This window comes from Schistocerca gregaria, chromosome 2 (genome assembly GCF_023897955.1).
Source record: "Schistocerca gregaria isolate iqSchGreg1 chromosome 2, iqSchGreg1.2, whole genome shotgun sequence".
NCBI lineage: Eukaryota > Metazoa > Arthropoda > Insecta > Orthoptera > Acrididae > Schistocerca > Schistocerca gregaria.
Genome location: NC_064921.1, coordinates 971178720 through 971195094, shown reverse-complemented (window position 1 = coordinate 971195094; position 16375 = coordinate 971178720). Strand labels below are relative to the sequence as shown.

Below are 16375 nucleotides of genomic sequence, written 5' to 3'. Positions count from 1 at the left end.
TTTTCTGTAATAAGAGTTTCTCGCTGAGGAAGTAGCAGCAATAGGCTCACGGCGTTAGTTTCTACGTTTGTGTAAAAAACGATGCGTCTATAAAACGGCCGAATATTGGTGCGACTTTGTGACCTATATAGAACATTAAACGAGTAATACCTGTAAGAGCAAGCAATTTTACGATAATTCGAAGAAATATCATTATCCCACGAAGGTTAAAAATCCCATGATTATCAACTAGCTATTACAAGCTGAGCAAATGAATTTCCTTTAAAATAAGTTTAAAACATAGGGAGGTTCTGACTCAGTGGGCATTCTCTGGAGCCTCTTTGCTGATGAGATTAGAAAAACAGTCCTCTGGGCCGGATTTGAACCAGCGACCTATGGATAACTGTGAATCCTCCACTACAGTCCACCGCTCTACCAACTGAGCTACCAGAGGCTCTGTATACTTTCTTATTCCTACTCATTGCTTTACGTCCGTCCCTGTCTGCCGTCTGCACACACTGCTACTCAGCGCGGCCATATAGACGCACAGGAAATGCAATCATCGGCTGCAACTGCAAACATTGCCCAGATTAAGTTTTATAATGCTCGATGGTGTCGATTAGGTTAAAATATGCAAGTAGGAAGTGTCTGAAGTATGTCAGAGGACTTCTAAGTGTATTACGAGTCTTATCCTGCTGTCTGGTTCCATGGTGTAACGGTTAGCACTCTGGACTCTGAATCCAGCGATCCGAGTTCGAATCTCGGTGGAACCTTCGTTTAGTCTAAATCTTCTGTAATAAGAGTTTCTCGCTGAGGAAGTAGCAGCAATAGGCTCACGGCGTTAGTTTCTATGTTTGTGTAAAAAACGATGCGTCTATAAAACGGCCGAATATTGGTGCGACTTTGTGACCTATATAGAACATTAAACGAGTAATACCTGTAAGAGCAAGCAATTTTACGATAATTCGAAGAAATATCATTATCCCACGAAGGTTAAAAATCCCATGATTATCAACTAGCTATTACAAGCTGAGCAAATGAATTTCCTTTAAAATAGGTTTAAAACATAGGGAGGTTCTGACTCAGTGGGCATTCTCTGGAGCCTCTTTGCTGATGAGATTAGAAAAACAGTCCTCTGGGCCGGATTTGAACCAGCGACCTATGGGTAACTGTGAATCCTCCACTACAGTCCACCGCTCTACCAACTGAGCTACCAGAGGCTCTGTATACTGTCTTATTCCTACTCATTGCTTTACGTCCGTCCCTGTCTGCCGTCTGCACACACTGCTACTCAGCGCGGCCATATAGACGCACAGGAAATGCAATCATCGGCTGCAACTGCAAACATTGCCCAGATTAAGTTTTATAATGCTCGATGGTGTCGATTAGGTTAACATATGCAAGTAGGAAGTGTCTGAAGTATGTCAGAGGACTTCTAAGTGTATTACGAGTCTCATCCTGCTGTCTGGTTCCATGGTGTAACGGTTAGCACTCTGGACTCTGAATCCAGCGATCCGAGTTCGAATCTCGGTGGAACCTTTGTTTAGTCTAAATTTTCTGTAATAAGAGTTTCTCGCTGAGGAAGTAGCAGCAATAGGCTCACGGCGTTAGTTTCTACGTTTGTGTAAAAAACGATGCGTCTATAAAACGGCCGAATATTGGTGCGACTTTGTGACCTATATAGAACATTAAACGAGTAATACCTGTAAGAGCAAGCAATTTTACGATAATTCGAAGAAATATCATTATCCCACGAAGGTTAAAAATCCCATGATTATCAACTAGCTATTACAAGCTGAGCAAATGAATTTCCTTTAAAATAGGTTTAAAACATAGGGAGGTTCTGACTCAGTGGGCATTCTCTGGAGCCTCTTTGCTGATGAGATTAGAAAAACAGTCCTCTGGGCCGGATTTGAACCAGCGACCTATGGATAACTGTGAATCCTCCACTACAGTCCACCGCTCTACCAACTGAGCTACCAGAGGCTCTGTATACTTTCTTATTCCTACTCATTGCTTTACGTCCGTCTCTGTCTGCCGTCTGCACACACTGCTACTCAGCGCGGCCATATAGACGCACAGGAAATGCAATCATCGGCTGCAACTGCAAACATTGCCCAGATTAAGTTTTATAATGCTCGATGGTGTCGATTAGGTTAAAATATGCAAGTAGGAAGTGTCTGAAGTATGTCAGAGGACTGCTAAGTGTATTACGAGTCTTATCCTGCTGTCTGGTTCCATGGTGTAACGGTTAGCACTCTGGACTCTGAATCCAGCGATCCGAGTTCGAATCTCGGTGGAACCTTCGTTTAGTCTAAATTTTCTGTAATAAGAGTTTCTCGCTGAGGAAGTAGCAGCAATAGGCTCACGGCGTTAGTTTCTACGTTTGTGTAAAAAACGATGCGTCTATAAAACGGCCGAATATTGGTGCGACTTTGTGACCTATATAGAACATTAAACGAGTAATACCTGTAAGAGCAAGCAATTTTACGATAATTCGAAGAAATATCATTATCCCACGAAGGTTAAAAATCCCATGATTATCAACTAGCTATTACAAGCTGAGCAAATGAATTTCCTTTAAAATAGGTTTAAAACATAGGGAGGTTCTGACTCAGTGGGCATTCTCTGGAGCCTCTTTGCTGATGAGATTAGAAAAACAGTCCTCTGGGCCGGATTTGAACCAGCGACCTATGGGTAACTGTGAATCCTCCACTACAGTCCACCGCTCTACCAACTGAGCTACCAGAGGCTCTGTATACTTTCTTATTCCTACTCATTGCTTTACGTCCGTCCCTGTCTGCCGTCTGCACACACTGCTACTCAGCGCGGCCATATAGACGCACAGGAAATGCAATCATCGGCTGCAACTGCAAACATTGCCCAGATTAAGTTTTATAATGCTCGATGGTGTCGATTAGGTTAACATATGCAAGTAGGAAGTGTCTGAAGTATGTCAGAGGACTTCTAAGTGTATTACGAGTCTCATCCTGCTGTCTGGTTCCATGGTGTAACGGTTAGCACTCTGGACTCTGAATCCAGCGATCCGAGTTCGAATCTCGGTGGAACCTTTGTTTAGTCTAAATTTTCTGTAATAAGAGTTTCTCGCTGAGGAAGTAGCAGCAATAGGCTCACGGCGTTAGTTTCTACGTTTGTGTAAAAAACGATGCGTCTATAAAACGGCCGAATATTGGTGCGACTTTGTGACCTATATAGAACATTAAACGAGTAATACCTGTAAGAGCAAGCAATTTTACGATAATTCGAAGAAATATCATTATCCCACGAAGGTTAAAAATCCCATGATTATCAACTAGCTATTACAAGCTGAGCAAATGAATTTCCTTTAAAATAGGTTTAAAACATAGGGAGGTTCTGACTCAGTGGGCATTCTCTGGAGCCTCTTTGCTGATGAGATTAGAAAAACAGTCCTCTGGGCCGGATTTGAACCAGCGACCTATGGGTAACTGTGAATCCTCCACTACAGTCCACCGCTCTACCAACTGAGCTACCAGAGGCTCTGTATACTTTCTTATTCCTACTCATTGCTTTACGTCCGTCCCTGTCTGCCGTCAGCACACACTGCTACTCAGCGCGGCCATATAGACGCACAGGAAATGCAATCATCGGCTGCAACTGCAAACATTGCCCAGATTAAGTTTTATAATGCTCGATGGTGTCGATTAGGTTAACATATGCAAGTAGGAAGTGTCTGAAGTATGTCAGAGGACTTCTAAGTGTATTACGAGTCTTATCCTGCTGTCTGGTTCCATGGTGTAACGGTTAGCACTCTGGACTCTGAATCCAGCGATCCGAGTTCGAATCTCGGTGGAACCTTTGTTTAGTCTAAATTTTCTGTAATAAGAGTTTCTCGCTGAGGAAGTACCAGCAATAGGCTCACGGCGTTAGTTTCTACGTTTGTGTAAAAAACGATGCGTCTATAAAACGGCCGAATATTGGTGCGACTTTGTGACCTATATAGAACATTAAACGAGTAATACCTGTAAGAGCAAGCAATTTTACGATAATTCGAAGAAATATCATTATCCCACGAAGGTTAAAAATCCCATGATTATCAACTAGCTATTACAAGCTGAGCAAATGAATTTCCTTTAAAATAGGTTTAAAACATAGGGAGGTTCTGACTCAGTGGGCATTCTCTGGAGCCTCTTTGCTGATGAGATTAGAAAAACAGTCCTCTGGGCCGGATTTGAACCAGCGACCTATGGATAACTGTGAATCCTCCACTACAGTCCACCGCTCTACCAACTTTTTTTTTTTTTTTTTTCTTATTTTTTTTTTCTTTTTTTGCCCCCTAGACTTAGAACTTACTTAAACCTAAATAAGCTAAGGACAACACACACATCCATGCCCGAGGCAGGATTCGAACCTTTGATCGCAGTAGCAGCGCGGTTCTTTTTTTTTTTCGCCTTAACCACTTTTTTTTTTTTTTTTTTTTTTTTTTTTTTTTTTTTTTTTTTTTTGTAAGGAACTTGGCAGCATGAGGCAGGCGGAGGCAAAGCGGGCAGGGGTCAAAATCTCGAGGCCTGGCCGCGATGCTGTTTTGCCTTCGAAATCCTGAACCAAAAGATGCTTCATTTGAAACAAAAAATTTATGTCATGCCGAGGCAATAGAGATTGAAGGTTATAGCTTTAGTGCTTTTTTTTTTTTTTTTTTTTTTTTTTTCATCCACTGCTTCTCGGCAACCTAGCATACTTCTTTGTAATATATAATAAAGTTGTAGGAAGTAGTGGACCCTGAACCTGTATATTATTTTTTTTAATTTCTGTTTAGTTTTTTTATTGTTATTATTATTATTTTTGTTTGTTTGTTATTTTTTTTATTATTATTATTTTTTTTTTTTTTTTGTAAAAGAAAAATCTTCATGGAATGTGAAGAAGGAATTTTATGTTAAGGCACTAATTCCATAGCCTCCTTTCCTTCTTGAGATTAATAATAGTAATAAAAAAGTATGTTCCCTTCCATGGAAACAAATGAGACTTCCTTCTCAGTCATAAAATGAATGTATAAGAAAACAATTTATCTTTAACCCTGCGATACTGGCTTTCGGCTTCGGCTTCTTCTGTGCAATAAACAAAATAGCCTTCTTTGCCAGCAGAGGATAAGTGATTGTAATATGAAACTGTAAAATTGTACTTCTCCCCAATTGTTTTTGTTTAAGCGTCGTTTCGCTTAAATAAACGATTTTTGTTTATCTCGTTGGCTTGTCAACCAATGCCCAGTCGCTCGAATACAATTTTAAGCATATTGCCGTAGTTTTTCTTGTGGTCTTTATATTTCAGGGCGTTATAAAAAGCACACTTCAAGTACATGTAAAAATCAGTGGAATTGTCATTTCCCAGGTGATTAATTACGTAATTCACATAGTGTCCCATTAACCAATGGACCGAGTTGTTTTTTGCTGCTGGAAAATAGCAAGTCTGAGGCCTGAGGAATGTAACAGGGGGAAAATGTTCCACCGAAGATCTCGTAAGAAAAGCCAGTTGTTCCCTAATCCAATTACAGAGTTGTAGATTGCCACCGCACGTGAATCTGTGCACTAACGTGTCGATCAATTTACATTTGAGACATAGGTTCGTGTCGCTAACGCCGATTGCATGTAACCTTTCATTGGTGCTTACGGTCTCATTCACTGTTTTATACCACGCTGACTTGACATCCGATGGTAGACCACGCATATTAATATTTTTCCATATGGCGTCCCAATCAGTGTGTGGGTATTTACTTTCCAATTTGTTTCTCCCCTCCATTTTCTTTCGATGGCACAGAATATCGCGGGCCGTGATCCGTCGTGAGTTGATGATGACACCGCCGAGATAGCTGAATTCCACAAAATATACACGAACGTACTGGAGCCGGTTATTTATTTTTTGCACATTCACCGGCGCCTGTAAACTGGCAGGCCTGACAACTTCAAATAATTTAGTTGTAATGCTATCAGCGTGGTCGCTAAGGATAGTGGCGGTCCTTTTTATAAAAAGCGCAGACGCCTTATTTCTGATGTCAACTAACCCCAAACCTCCATTCCTGGGATCTAAGGTCGCAGTTCTTGCGTCGACTCTGAATATATCCCCTCTCCAAAGATAGCTGGCAATGGTAGACATTATCTTTTTTCCAATCATTTTCGGTAGTGGGAAGATCTGTGCTATAAAGTAACTCCTGGAGAGAATGCAGTGGTTAATGAAAATCACCCTCTGAACGTGGTTCATGTTACGGTGGAGGTTTTCTCTTGTTGTTCCAAGAAGGTGTCCCGACGTATTTCTCCAATTGATAGCTGCCATTTTTAACGGACAAGGTGTCAGTGTTATTCCTAGTGCTTTGCATTGGGTGACCATTGTGGCCCAGGCTAAGGTGGTATGTTGAAAACCCCGCAGGTTTAGGAGTTTGCTTTTGTTTGCGTTGACACCTGCTCCGGAGACTCTACAGTACTTTTTAATTAGCGTTTCCAATTTCAAAATGTCGTCGGGATTTCGCAGGACGACTCCGACATCATCGGCATAGGCGTTTATGACTGTTCGGTGACCAGATAATGTGATGCCAGTTAGAGTGGCATGAACACTGCGGAGGAAAGGTTCTAATGAAAGCACGAATAGGAACATGGAGAGGGGGCTTCCTTGAGGAACGCCGCGCCTGATCTGAATCTGCTTTGTCCTCTGGCAGTTAACTGATATACAAGCGCTGATGCCTGTTGCAACATTTCTGATCACACTTACGTCTCGCTCATTAAAACCTATTTTGTTCAGTGTGGCACTAAGGAATCTATGATCCACACGATCAAATGCTTTCTGGAAGTCAATAAACATGATAGCACATTTTATGGTGGTCACAGCAGTGATTGCAATGATATCTCTATATTCAGCTATGCTTTTGGAAATGCTCTTGGTAGGCACACAGGACTGGTATGGACTTACTATCTTTTTGGCCAACTGTGAGAGTCTGTTGTTTAAAATTCTGCCGATGATTTTATAATCGGAGTTTAACAGGGAGATAGGACGAAAGTTGTTGAGGTTTCTTTTTGCAGCATTTTTTGGGATTAGTACTATTGTGCTCTCTTTAAAAACAGCAGGTAAATGCTTTCCCTGAAGCACCTCATTCGTCATTCGGGTAAACATGTCACAAATCAGTGGCCAGTATCGTTTATAAAATTCAACAGGCAAACCATCCGGTCCCGGCGATTTCCTCAGAGGAGATTTGCAGATGATTCTGTGGATATCTTCGTTAGTACACTCAACGAGAAGGTCTTCGTTTTCCTCGTCCGAGACCTGTGGAGCTATGGAACTAAGGAACTCATCGAAGGACTCTTCACATACCGGGTTGGCAGTGTATAGGTCTTCGTAATATTTGTGCACTGCATTGACGATGTCTCTCTGAGTCGTGAGTGTCTCGCCAGTTTCAGACTGAAGTCCATCAATGAAGGTGCGTCTCCTGTTTCTTTCGTGCTTCAGTAGATGGTACAAGGAAGCATGTTCATCCTCCACGACTGTCTTAGCCTTGGATTTTAATTTCAGACCCTCCATCTGCTGTCTTTTAAGACTGAGCAATTTGGCCTTAGTTTGCTTGATATCTGCCAGACGGACGTTGGAAGTGTTTGCCTGCTCATATAAATTTCGCAGCATGGTATAATAAAATTCTATGGAATTTTTCAAGTCTTTCGATCGTTGTACACTATACTGGATGAGAACTTTTCTCAGTTTAGGCTTTGCCCTGTTGCACCACCAGTCTAGTACTGAGACGTGTCTATCTGCAGAGCGGAGGCACAATGCCCACGCTTCTGTCAAACTTTCTTCTAATCCGTCGTCCTGCATCAGTGACGTATTAAGGTGCCATGAACTTCTAAAACGGCGAGTGGGTTGCGCAGTAAGGTTGATGGAAGCTAGCACGGAGCTATGATCAGAAAAGTAAACTGGAATCGTCTCTGCTTTAATGAAGGAGCTAACTAGACTTTGCGATATGTAGAGTCTGTCGATCCTGCTACGTGAGTGAGGACCTAGGAATGTAAATGCCACAAATGTGGGATACATTATTTCCCAAGCATCTTTAAGCTGTAAAACAGTGACGAAACGCTTCAGTTCATTGCAGTTATTAAAATTCGGAACCTGGTCTTTCTTATTTATCACACAATTAAAATCACCGCCTATTATAAGATCTTTTGGGTTTTTCCGTAATAAATAAATGATTTCTTCTTTATAGAACTGTGCTCTTTCCATTCTATTGGATGTGCCAGAAGGGGCATACAGATTGATAAGGGTAGAACCAAAGACTTTTATACCTATCGCTCTGCCGGAGTCCAACCTCTCGATATCCGAGACAGGAATCCCCTCCCTGACTAAAATTGCTGTACCGACGTTGGTGTCAAGTGAGACATTTAAAATCGCCAAATATCCAGGCACTGTAAGATTAGTCAGCACTACTTCCTGTAGGAAAGCAATGTCCGTCCCTGACTCATATAAATAATCCTTGAGCGCTGTAACTTTAGTCACGGATGTAATCCTGTTAATATTGATAGTCGTAATTGTATATGCCTGGGACATTTAGTTTGCATAAAAAGTAAATAAGTGATTAAAAAGATAACAAAATATTAATAAAAAAAAAGAGATGTGCAACTTCTAGAAGGGAGAAACGACTCCGCTTAAACAAACATCTAAAAGAATAGTCAGTATTTGAAGCTCGGTAAACACTTCATCTGGTTCCTCTGAAATATGACTAAGACAGTAGTACAATTAGAAATGAAACTGGTTCAACAAAATCCTTTTTTTTTTTTCATCTTACAGCCTCATTTTGGTGCAGGATTCCGAACATCTCGGGTTTTAGTTTTACCGAGGGGCTTTGCATCACTAATGTCACTTGAAGGTACCTCCTTAGGTCTTTCCGTGATGATTTCATACAAGACGTTCTTGGCCGTCGCTTCCTCTTGTGCTGGTTGTAGTTTGCTTTGGTTACGGGAAGCTTTGAGATTAGGTTGCGGTTTGAGTCGGCGTCTTCGGACATCTTGGTTCAACGCGCCGTCATTCGGATTGTCTATCTTTACCACCGTTGTGACCGAAGCTGCCTCAACAGCGTCCTTTTTACGAGTGCCATTTCCTTGTTCTTCCGTCACTAGCTCCAGAGCACTGACTGAGTCGGCGGTTTGTGGGTCTGTAAGTTCTTGAGTTGGGTTCCGCTCCGTCACCTCTTGTGCTTCGGAGTGCGCCTCTTCCGTCTCCGCGACAATTGTTACTGCGTCCCCTCCGTGGACCGTTTGTACCTGTTCAGCCGCCGACAGCGGCCGGGTTGCCTCAGCGGCTGTCGTCACGTCAATACATGTACTGTTTGTTTCCTCGAGCACATCCGCATTACACTGCTTCTGCTTGCGGGTGGAAGGCGAATTACGGGCGGACTCGCCGTCCGAGCCGTCATCGGTCGTTTCCAACGGTCGCTTCTTAGTCTGGAGATCGCAATCGGGAACAGAAGGGTGTGATGTAATGACGCTCAGGGGAGGGAACTCCGTAGTAGTTATGGCGGGCACTGCAGAAGTACATGCACCACTGTCGTTAACCGAAAGAAGGGAAGTGCTATTTGGTAAGACATCGCTGAGGGTCAGTTTGTGACGCTGTGTTAGATTGTTCCGAAGAACAAAAACACGGCGCGGACAATCTTGTCGGAAATGACCTGTCTCATTGCAAATATTGCACGTGCGCTCCTGACCAGAATACACAACATGTGCTTTATGGCCTGCAACGGATATATGGGACGGAATGTTGGCTTTCACCTCCATTTCAACGGATCTAATGCCATTAAAACACTGTATCTTGTTTAGCTTCGACCATCTTTCGTTATAGATAGATTTAACTTCGCCATATTTAGATAGAGCGTCCTTGATCAACTGATTATCAATTTCAATTGGAACATTCAAAATCCTGACATTGGTGTACATGATATCAGCTTTTCGTACAGAGACATTACTTTTTGAACCGTCTCGATGAACAAATTCGACGGAATTACCCCATTTTGCAAGCAACTTATCGACTGTCACTGAGTTCAGAAATTTAACAAAAACACAGTATTTTTCAGCATCTAATTGCGTGGTATGAACAGAGTCAGAATTTATACCGATTACCTCAGTCAGCCAATCGTGGATTTCCAGCGCAGTGGGTTGGACCGGCCGTGTTTCTTTCTCGAACGAGAAGACTAAAGTATTCTTCCTGACGGTGTCAGACATGGTCGTCGGTTCCGACGAAATTCCGGCAACAACCGAAATTGCGGCGAAGCACGAGACGTGGAACGGACGAAAGCACTATAAAAACACTTATCAGAGACACCACTCAAAAAATAACAGCGAAAATGTACAGCTAACTTCACGTAAACACCAAACACCGGCGATAGCGCTAACGTACGCGGAGTAAACAACAAGCACGTCCGACCGCGGCGACGGCTAAAGCCAGAATGCCAACTGAGCTACCAGAGGCTCTGTATACTTTCTTATTCCTACTCATTGCTTTACGTCCGTCCCTGTCTGCCGTCTGCACACACTGCTACTCAGCGCGGCCATATAGACGCACAGGAAATGCAATCATCGGCTGCAACTGCAAACATTGCCCAGATTAAGTTTTATAATGCTCGATGGTGTCGATTAGGTTAAAATATGCAAGTAGGAAGTGTCTGAAGTATGTCAGAGGACTGCTAAGTGTATTACGAGTCTTATCCTGCTGTCTGGTTCCATGGTGTAACGGTTAGCACTCTGGACTCTGAATCCAGCGATCGGAGTTCGAATCTCGGTGGAACCTTCGTTTAGTCTAAATTTTCTGTAATAAGAGTTTCTCGCTGAGGAAGTAGCAGCAATAGGCTCACGGCGTTAGTTTCTACGTTTGTGTAAAAAACGATGCATCTATAAAACGGCCGAATATTGGTGCGACTTTGTGACCTATATAGAACATTAAACGAGTAATACCTGTAAGAGCAAGCAATTTTACGATAATTCGAAGAAATATCATTATCCCACGAAGGTTAAAAATCCCATGATTATCAACTAGCTATTACAAGCTGAGCAAATGAATTTCCTTTAAAATAGGTTTAAAACATAGGGAGGTTCTGACTCAGTGGGCATTCTCTGGAGCCTCTTTGCTGATGAGATTAGAAAAACAGTCCTCTGGGCCGGATTTGAACCAGCGACCTATGGATAACTGTGAATCCTCCACTACAGTCCACCTCTCTACCAACTGAGCTACCAGAGGCTCTGTATACTTTCTTATTCCTACTCATTGCTTTACGTCCGTCCCTGTCTGCCGTCTGCACACACTGCTACTCAGCGCGGCCATATAGACGCACAGGAAATGCAATCATCGGCTGCAACTGCAAACATTGCCCAGATTAAGTTTTATAATGCTCGATGGTGTCGATTAGGTTAAAATATGCAAGTAGGAAGTGTCTGAAGTATGTCAGAGGACTGCTAAGTGTATTACGAGTCTTATCCTGCTGTCTGGTTCCATGGTGTAACGGTTAGCACTCTGGACTCTGAATCCAGCGATCCGAGTTCGAATCTCGGTGGAACCTTCGTTTAGTCTAAATTTTCTGTAATAAGAGTTTCTCGCTGAGGAAGTAGCAGCAATAGGCTCACGGCGTTAGTTTCTACGTTTGTGTAAAAAACGATGCGTCTATAAAACGGCCGAATATTGGTGCGACTTTGTGACCTATATAGAACATTAAACGAGTAATACCTGTAAGAGCAAGCAATTTTACGATAATTCGAAGAAATATCATTATCCCACGAAGGTTAAAAATCCCATGATTATCAACTAGCTATTACAAGCTGAGCAAATGAATTTCCTTTAAAATAGGTTTAAAACATAGGGAGGTTCTGACTCAGTGGGCATTCTCTGGAGCCTCTTTGCTGATGAGATTAGAAAAACAGTCCTCTGGGCCGGATTTGAACCAGCGACCTATGGATAACTGTGAATCCTCCACTACAGTCCAGCACTCTACCAACTGAGCTACCAGAGGCTCTGTATACTTTCTTATTCCTACTCATTGCTTTACGTCCGTCCCTGTCTGCCGTCTGCACACACTGCTACTCAGCGCGGCCATATAGACGCACAGGAAATGCAATCATCGGCTGCAACTGCAAACATTGCCCAGATTAAGTTTTATAATGCTCGATGGTGTCGATTAGGTTAAAATATGCAAGTAGGAAGTGTCTGAAGTATGTCAGAGGACTGCTAAGTGTATTACGAGTCTTATCCTGCTGTCTGGTTCCATGGTGTAACGGTTAGCACTCTGGACTCTGAATCCAGCGATCCGAGTTCGAATCTCGGTGGAACGTTCGTTTAGTCTAAATTTTCTGTAATAAGAGTTTCTCGCTGAGGAAGTATCAGCAATAGGCTCACGGCGTTAGTTTCTACGTTTGTGTAAAAAACGATGCGTCTATAAAACGGCCGAATATTGGTGCGACTTTGTGACCTATATAGAACATTAAACGAGTAATACCTGTAAGAGCAAGCAATTTTACGATAATTCGAAGAAATATCATTATCCCACGAAGGTTAAAAATCCCATGATTATCAACTAGCTATTACAAGCTGAGCAAATGAATTTCCTTTAAAATAGGTTTAAAACATAGGGAGGTTCTGACTCAGTGGGCATTCTCTGGAGCCTCTTTGCTGATGAGATTAGAAAAACAGTCCTCTGGGCCGGATTTGAACCAGCGACCTATGGATAACTGTGAATCCTCCACTACAGTCCACCGCTCTACCAACTGAGCTACCAGAGGCTCTGTACACTTTCTTATTCCTACTCATTGCTTTACGTCCGTCCCTGTCTGCCGTCTGCACACACTGCTACTCAGCGCGGCCATATAGACGCACAGGAAATGCAATCATCGGCTGCAACTGCAAACATTGCCCAGATTAAGTTTTATAATGCTCGATGGTGTCGATTAGGTTAAAATATGCAAGTAGGAAGTGTCTGAAGTATGTCAGAGGACTGCTAAGTGTATTACGAGTCTTATCCTGCTGTCTGGTTCCATGGTGTAACGGTTAGCACTCTGGACTCTGAATCCAGCGATCCGAGTTCGAATCTCGGTGGAACCTTCGTTTAGTCTAAATTTTGTGTAATAAGAGTTTCTCGCTGAGGAAGTAGCAGCAATAGGCTCACGGCGTTAGTTTCTACGTTTGTGTAAAAAACGATGCGTCTATAAAACGGCCGAATATTGGTGCGACTTTGTGACCTATATAGAACATTAAACGAGTAATACCTGTAAGAGCAAGCAATTTTACGATAATTCGAAGAAATATCATTATCCCACGAAGGTTAAAAATCCCATGATTATCAACTAGCTATTACAAGCTGAGCAAATGAATTTCCTTTAAAATAGGTTTAAAACATAGGGAGGTTCTGACTCAGTGGGCATTCTCTGGAGCCTCTTTGCTGATGAGATTAGAAAAACAGTCCTCTGGGCCGGATTTGAACCAGCGACCTATGGATAACTGTGAATCCTCCACTACAGTCCAGCACTCTACCAACTGAGCTACCAGAGGCTCTGTATACTTTCTTATTCCTACTCATTGCTTTACGTCCGTCCCTGTCTGCCGTCTGCACACACTGCTACTCAGCGCGGCCATATAGACGCACAGGAAATGCAATCATCGGCTGCAACTGCAAACATTGCCCAGATTAAGTTTTATAATGCTCGATGGTGTCGATTAGGTTAAAATATGCAAGTAGGAAGTGTCTGAAGTATGTCAGAGGACTGCTAAGTGTATTACGAGTCTTATCCTGCTGTCTGGTTCCATGGTGTAACGGTTAGCACTCTGGACTCTGAATCCAGCGATCCGAGTTCGAATCTCGGTGGAACGTTCGTTTAGTCTAAATTTTCTGTAATAAGAGTTTCTCGCTGAGGAAGTATCAGCAATAGGCTCACGGCGTTAGTTTCTACGTTTGTGTAAAAAACGATGCGTCTATAAAACGGCCGAATATTGGTGCGACTTTGTGACCTATATAGAACATTAAACGAGTAATACCTGTAAGAGCAAGCAATTTTACGATAATTCGAAGAAATATCATTATCCCACGAAGGTTAAAAATCCCATGATTATCAACTAGCTATTACAAGCTGAGCAAATGAATTTCCTTTAAAATAGGTTTAAAACATAGGGAGGTTCTGACTCAGTGGGCATTCTCTGGAGCCTCTTTGCTGATGAGATTAGAAAAACAGTCCTCTGGGCCGGATTTGAACCAGCGACCTATGGATAACTGTGAATCCTCCACTACAGTCCACCGCTCTACCAACTGAGCTACCAGAGGCTCTGTACACTTTCTTATTCCTACTCATTGCTTTACGTCCGTCCCTGTCTGCCGTCTGCACACACTGCTACTCAGCGCGGCCATATAGACGCACAGGAAATGCAATCATCGGCTGCAACTGCAAACATTGCCCAGATTAAGTTTTATAATGCTCGATGGTGTCGATTAGGTTAAAATATGCAAGTAGGAAGTGTCTGAAGTATGTCAGAGGACTGCTAAGTGTATTACTAGTCTTATCCTGCTGTCTGGTTCCATGGTGTAACGGTTAGCACTCTGGACTCTGAATCCAGCGATCCGAGTTCGAATCTCGGTGGAACGTTCGTTTAGTCTAAATTTTCTGTAATAAGAGTTTCTCGCTGAGGAAGTATCAGCAATAGGCTCACGGCGTTAGTTTCTACGTTTGTGTAAAAAACGATGCGTCTATAAAACGGCCGAATATTGGTGCGACTTTGTGACCTATATAGAACATTAAACGAGTAATACCTGTAAGAGCAAGCAATTTTACGATAATTCGAAGAAATATCATTATCCCACGAAGGTTAAAAATCCCATGATTATCAACTAGCTATTACAAGCTGAGCAAATGAATTTCCTTTAAAATAGGTTTAAAACATAGGGAGGTTCTGACTCAGTGGGCATTCTCTGGAGCCTCTTTGCTGATGAGATTAGAAAAACAGTCCTCTGGGCCGGATTTGAACCAGCGACCTATGGATAACTGTGAATCCTCCACTACAGTCCACCGCTCTACCAACTGAGCTACCAGAGGCTCTGTACACTTTCTTATTCCTACTCATTGCTTTACGTCCGTCCCTGTCTGCCGTCTGCACACACTGCTACTCAGCGCGGCCATATAGACGCACAGGAAATGCAATCATCGGCTGCAACTGCAAACATTGCCCAGATTAAGTTTTATAATGCTCGATGGTGTCGATTAGGTTAAAATATGCAAGTAGGAAGTGTCTGAAGTATGTCAGAGGACTGCTAAGTGTATTACGAGTCTTATCCTGCTGTCTGGTTCCACGGTGTAACGGTTAGCACTCTGGACTCTGAATCCAGCGATCCGAGTTCGAATCTCGGTGGAACCTTCGTTTAGTCTAAATTTTCTGTAATAAGAGTTTCTCGCTGAGGAAGTAGCAGCAATAGGCTCACGGCGTTAGTTTCTACGTTTGTGTAAAAAACGATGCGTCTATAAAACGGCCGAATATTGATGCGACTTTGTGACCTATATAGAACATTAAACGAGTAATACCTGTAAGAGCAAGCAATTTTACGATAATTCGAAGAAATATCATTATCCCACGAAGGTTAAAAATCCCATGATTATCAACTAGCTATTACAAGCTGAGCAAATGAATTTCCTTTAAAATAGGTTTAAAACATAGGGAGGTTCTGACTCAGTGGGCATTCTCTGGAGCCTCTTTGCTGATGAGATTAGAAAAACAGTCCTCTGGGCCGGATTTGAACCAGCGACCTATGGATAACTGTGAATCCTCCACTACAGCCCACCCCTCTACCAAGTGAGCTACCAGAGGCTCTGTATGCTTTCTTATTCCTACTCATTGCTTTACGTCCGTCCCTGTCTGCCGTCTGCACACACTGCTACTCAGCGCGTCCATATAGACGCACAGGAAATGCAATCATCGGCTGCAACTGCAAACATTGCCCAGATTAAGTTTTATAATGCTCGATGGTGTCGATTAGGTTAAAATATGCAAGTAGGAAGTGTCTGAAGTATGTCAGAGGACTGCTAAGTGTATTACGAGTCTTATCCTGCTGTCTGGTTCCATGGTGTAATGGTTAGCATTCTGGACTCTGAATCCAGCGATCCGAGTTCGAATCTCGGTGGAACCTTCGTTTAGTCTAAATTTTCTGTAATAAGAGTTTCTCGCTGAGGAAGTAGCAGCAATAGGCTCACGGCGTTAGTTTCTACGTTTGTGTAAAAAACGATGCGTCTATAAAACGGCCGAATATTGGTGCGACTTTGTGACCTATATAGAACATTAAACGAGTAATACCTGTAAGAGCAAGCAATTTTACGATAATTCGAAGAAATATCATTATCCCACGAAGGTTAAAAATCCCATGATTATCAACTAGCTA

General features: G+C 42.5%; 25 non-coding genes across 25 annotated transcripts; 13 read left to right on the top strand and 12 right to left on the bottom strand.

Moving 5' to 3' along the window:
• Positions 1-344: 344 nt before the first annotated feature.
• On the bottom strand, positions 345-433 carry Trnay-gua (transfer RNA tyrosine (anticodon GUA)). The gene is given in 2 exon segments: positions 345-380; positions 397-433. It is a non-coding gene; the product is annotated as a tRNA-Tyr (tRNA).
• A 247-nt stretch (positions 434-680) lies between these two features.
• Positions 681-752, top strand: Trnaq-cug (transfer RNA glutamine (anticodon CUG)). Its single transcript has one exon. It is a non-coding gene; the product is annotated as a tRNA-Gln (tRNA).
• A 358-nt stretch (positions 753-1110) lies between these two features.
• Trnay-gua (transfer RNA tyrosine (anticodon GUA)) lies at positions 1111-1199 on the bottom strand. Its single transcript is given in 2 exon segments — positions 1111-1146; positions 1163-1199. It is a non-coding gene; the product is annotated as a tRNA-Tyr (tRNA).
• A 247-nt stretch (positions 1200-1446) lies between these two features.
• Trnaq-cug (transfer RNA glutamine (anticodon CUG)) lies at positions 1447-1518 on the top strand. The gene has a single exon. It is a non-coding gene; the product is annotated as a tRNA-Gln (tRNA).
• A 358-nt stretch (positions 1519-1876) lies between these two features.
• On the bottom strand, positions 1877-1965 carry Trnay-gua (transfer RNA tyrosine (anticodon GUA)). Its single transcript is given in 2 exon segments — positions 1877-1912; positions 1929-1965. It is a non-coding gene; the product is annotated as a tRNA-Tyr (tRNA).
• Positions 1966-2212: 247 nt separating this feature from the next.
• Trnaq-cug (transfer RNA glutamine (anticodon CUG)) lies at positions 2213-2284 on the top strand. Its single transcript has one exon. It is a non-coding gene; the product is annotated as a tRNA-Gln (tRNA).
• Positions 2285-2642: 358 nt separating this feature from the next.
• On the bottom strand, positions 2643-2731 carry Trnay-gua (transfer RNA tyrosine (anticodon GUA)). The gene is given in 2 exon segments: positions 2643-2678; positions 2695-2731. It is a non-coding gene; the product is annotated as a tRNA-Tyr (tRNA).
• A 247-nt stretch (positions 2732-2978) lies between these two features.
• On the top strand, positions 2979-3050 carry Trnaq-cug (transfer RNA glutamine (anticodon CUG)). The gene has a single exon. It is a non-coding gene; the product is annotated as a tRNA-Gln (tRNA).
• A 358-nt stretch (positions 3051-3408) lies between these two features.
• On the bottom strand, positions 3409-3497 carry Trnay-gua (transfer RNA tyrosine (anticodon GUA)). The gene is given in 2 exon segments: positions 3409-3444; positions 3461-3497. It is a non-coding gene; the product is annotated as a tRNA-Tyr (tRNA).
• A 247-nt stretch (positions 3498-3744) lies between these two features.
• On the top strand, positions 3745-3816 carry Trnaq-cug (transfer RNA glutamine (anticodon CUG)). Its single transcript has one exon. It is a non-coding gene; the product is annotated as a tRNA-Gln (tRNA).
• Positions 3817-10692: 6876 nt separating this feature from the next.
• Positions 10693-10764, top strand: Trnaq-cug (transfer RNA glutamine (anticodon CUG)). Its single transcript has one exon. It is a non-coding gene; the product is annotated as a tRNA-Gln (tRNA).
• A 358-nt stretch (positions 10765-11122) lies between these two features.
• Positions 11123-11211, bottom strand: Trnay-gua (transfer RNA tyrosine (anticodon GUA)). Its single transcript is given in 2 exon segments — positions 11123-11158; positions 11175-11211. It is a non-coding gene; the product is annotated as a tRNA-Tyr (tRNA).
• A 247-nt stretch (positions 11212-11458) lies between these two features.
• Positions 11459-11530, top strand: Trnaq-cug (transfer RNA glutamine (anticodon CUG)). The gene has a single exon. It is a non-coding gene; the product is annotated as a tRNA-Gln (tRNA).
• A 358-nt stretch (positions 11531-11888) lies between these two features.
• On the bottom strand, positions 11889-11977 carry Trnay-gua (transfer RNA tyrosine (anticodon GUA)). The gene is given in 2 exon segments: positions 11889-11924; positions 11941-11977. It is a non-coding gene; the product is annotated as a tRNA-Tyr (tRNA).
• A 247-nt stretch (positions 11978-12224) lies between these two features.
• Positions 12225-12299, top strand: Trnaq-cug (transfer RNA glutamine (anticodon CUG)). Its single transcript has one exon. It is a non-coding gene; the product is annotated as a tRNA-Gln (tRNA).
• Positions 12300-12654: 355 nt separating this feature from the next.
• On the bottom strand, positions 12655-12743 carry Trnay-gua (transfer RNA tyrosine (anticodon GUA)). The gene is given in 2 exon segments: positions 12655-12690; positions 12707-12743. It is a non-coding gene; the product is annotated as a tRNA-Tyr (tRNA).
• Positions 12744-12990: 247 nt separating this feature from the next.
• Trnaq-cug (transfer RNA glutamine (anticodon CUG)) lies at positions 12991-13062 on the top strand. Its single transcript has one exon. It is a non-coding gene; the product is annotated as a tRNA-Gln (tRNA).
• Positions 13063-13420: 358 nt separating this feature from the next.
• Positions 13421-13509, bottom strand: Trnay-gua (transfer RNA tyrosine (anticodon GUA)). Its single transcript is given in 2 exon segments — positions 13421-13456; positions 13473-13509. It is a non-coding gene; the product is annotated as a tRNA-Tyr (tRNA).
• A 247-nt stretch (positions 13510-13756) lies between these two features.
• Trnaq-cug (transfer RNA glutamine (anticodon CUG)) lies at positions 13757-13831 on the top strand. Its single transcript has one exon. It is a non-coding gene; the product is annotated as a tRNA-Gln (tRNA).
• Positions 13832-14186: 355 nt separating this feature from the next.
• Positions 14187-14275, bottom strand: Trnay-gua (transfer RNA tyrosine (anticodon GUA)). The gene is given in 2 exon segments: positions 14187-14222; positions 14239-14275. It is a non-coding gene; the product is annotated as a tRNA-Tyr (tRNA).
• Positions 14276-14522: 247 nt separating this feature from the next.
• On the top strand, positions 14523-14597 carry Trnaq-cug (transfer RNA glutamine (anticodon CUG)). Its single transcript has one exon. It is a non-coding gene; the product is annotated as a tRNA-Gln (tRNA).
• Positions 14598-14952: 355 nt separating this feature from the next.
• Trnay-gua (transfer RNA tyrosine (anticodon GUA)) lies at positions 14953-15041 on the bottom strand. The gene is given in 2 exon segments: positions 14953-14988; positions 15005-15041. It is a non-coding gene; the product is annotated as a tRNA-Tyr (tRNA).
• A 247-nt stretch (positions 15042-15288) lies between these two features.
• On the top strand, positions 15289-15360 carry Trnaq-cug (transfer RNA glutamine (anticodon CUG)). The gene has a single exon. It is a non-coding gene; the product is annotated as a tRNA-Gln (tRNA).
• A 358-nt stretch (positions 15361-15718) lies between these two features.
• Trnay-gua (transfer RNA tyrosine (anticodon GUA)) lies at positions 15719-15807 on the bottom strand. Its single transcript is given in 2 exon segments — positions 15719-15754; positions 15771-15807. It is a non-coding gene; the product is annotated as a tRNA-Tyr (tRNA).
• A 247-nt stretch (positions 15808-16054) lies between these two features.
• Positions 16055-16126, top strand: Trnaq-cug (transfer RNA glutamine (anticodon CUG)). Its single transcript has one exon. It is a non-coding gene; the product is annotated as a tRNA-Gln (tRNA).
• The last annotated feature ends 249 nt before the right edge of the window (positions 16127-16375 follow it).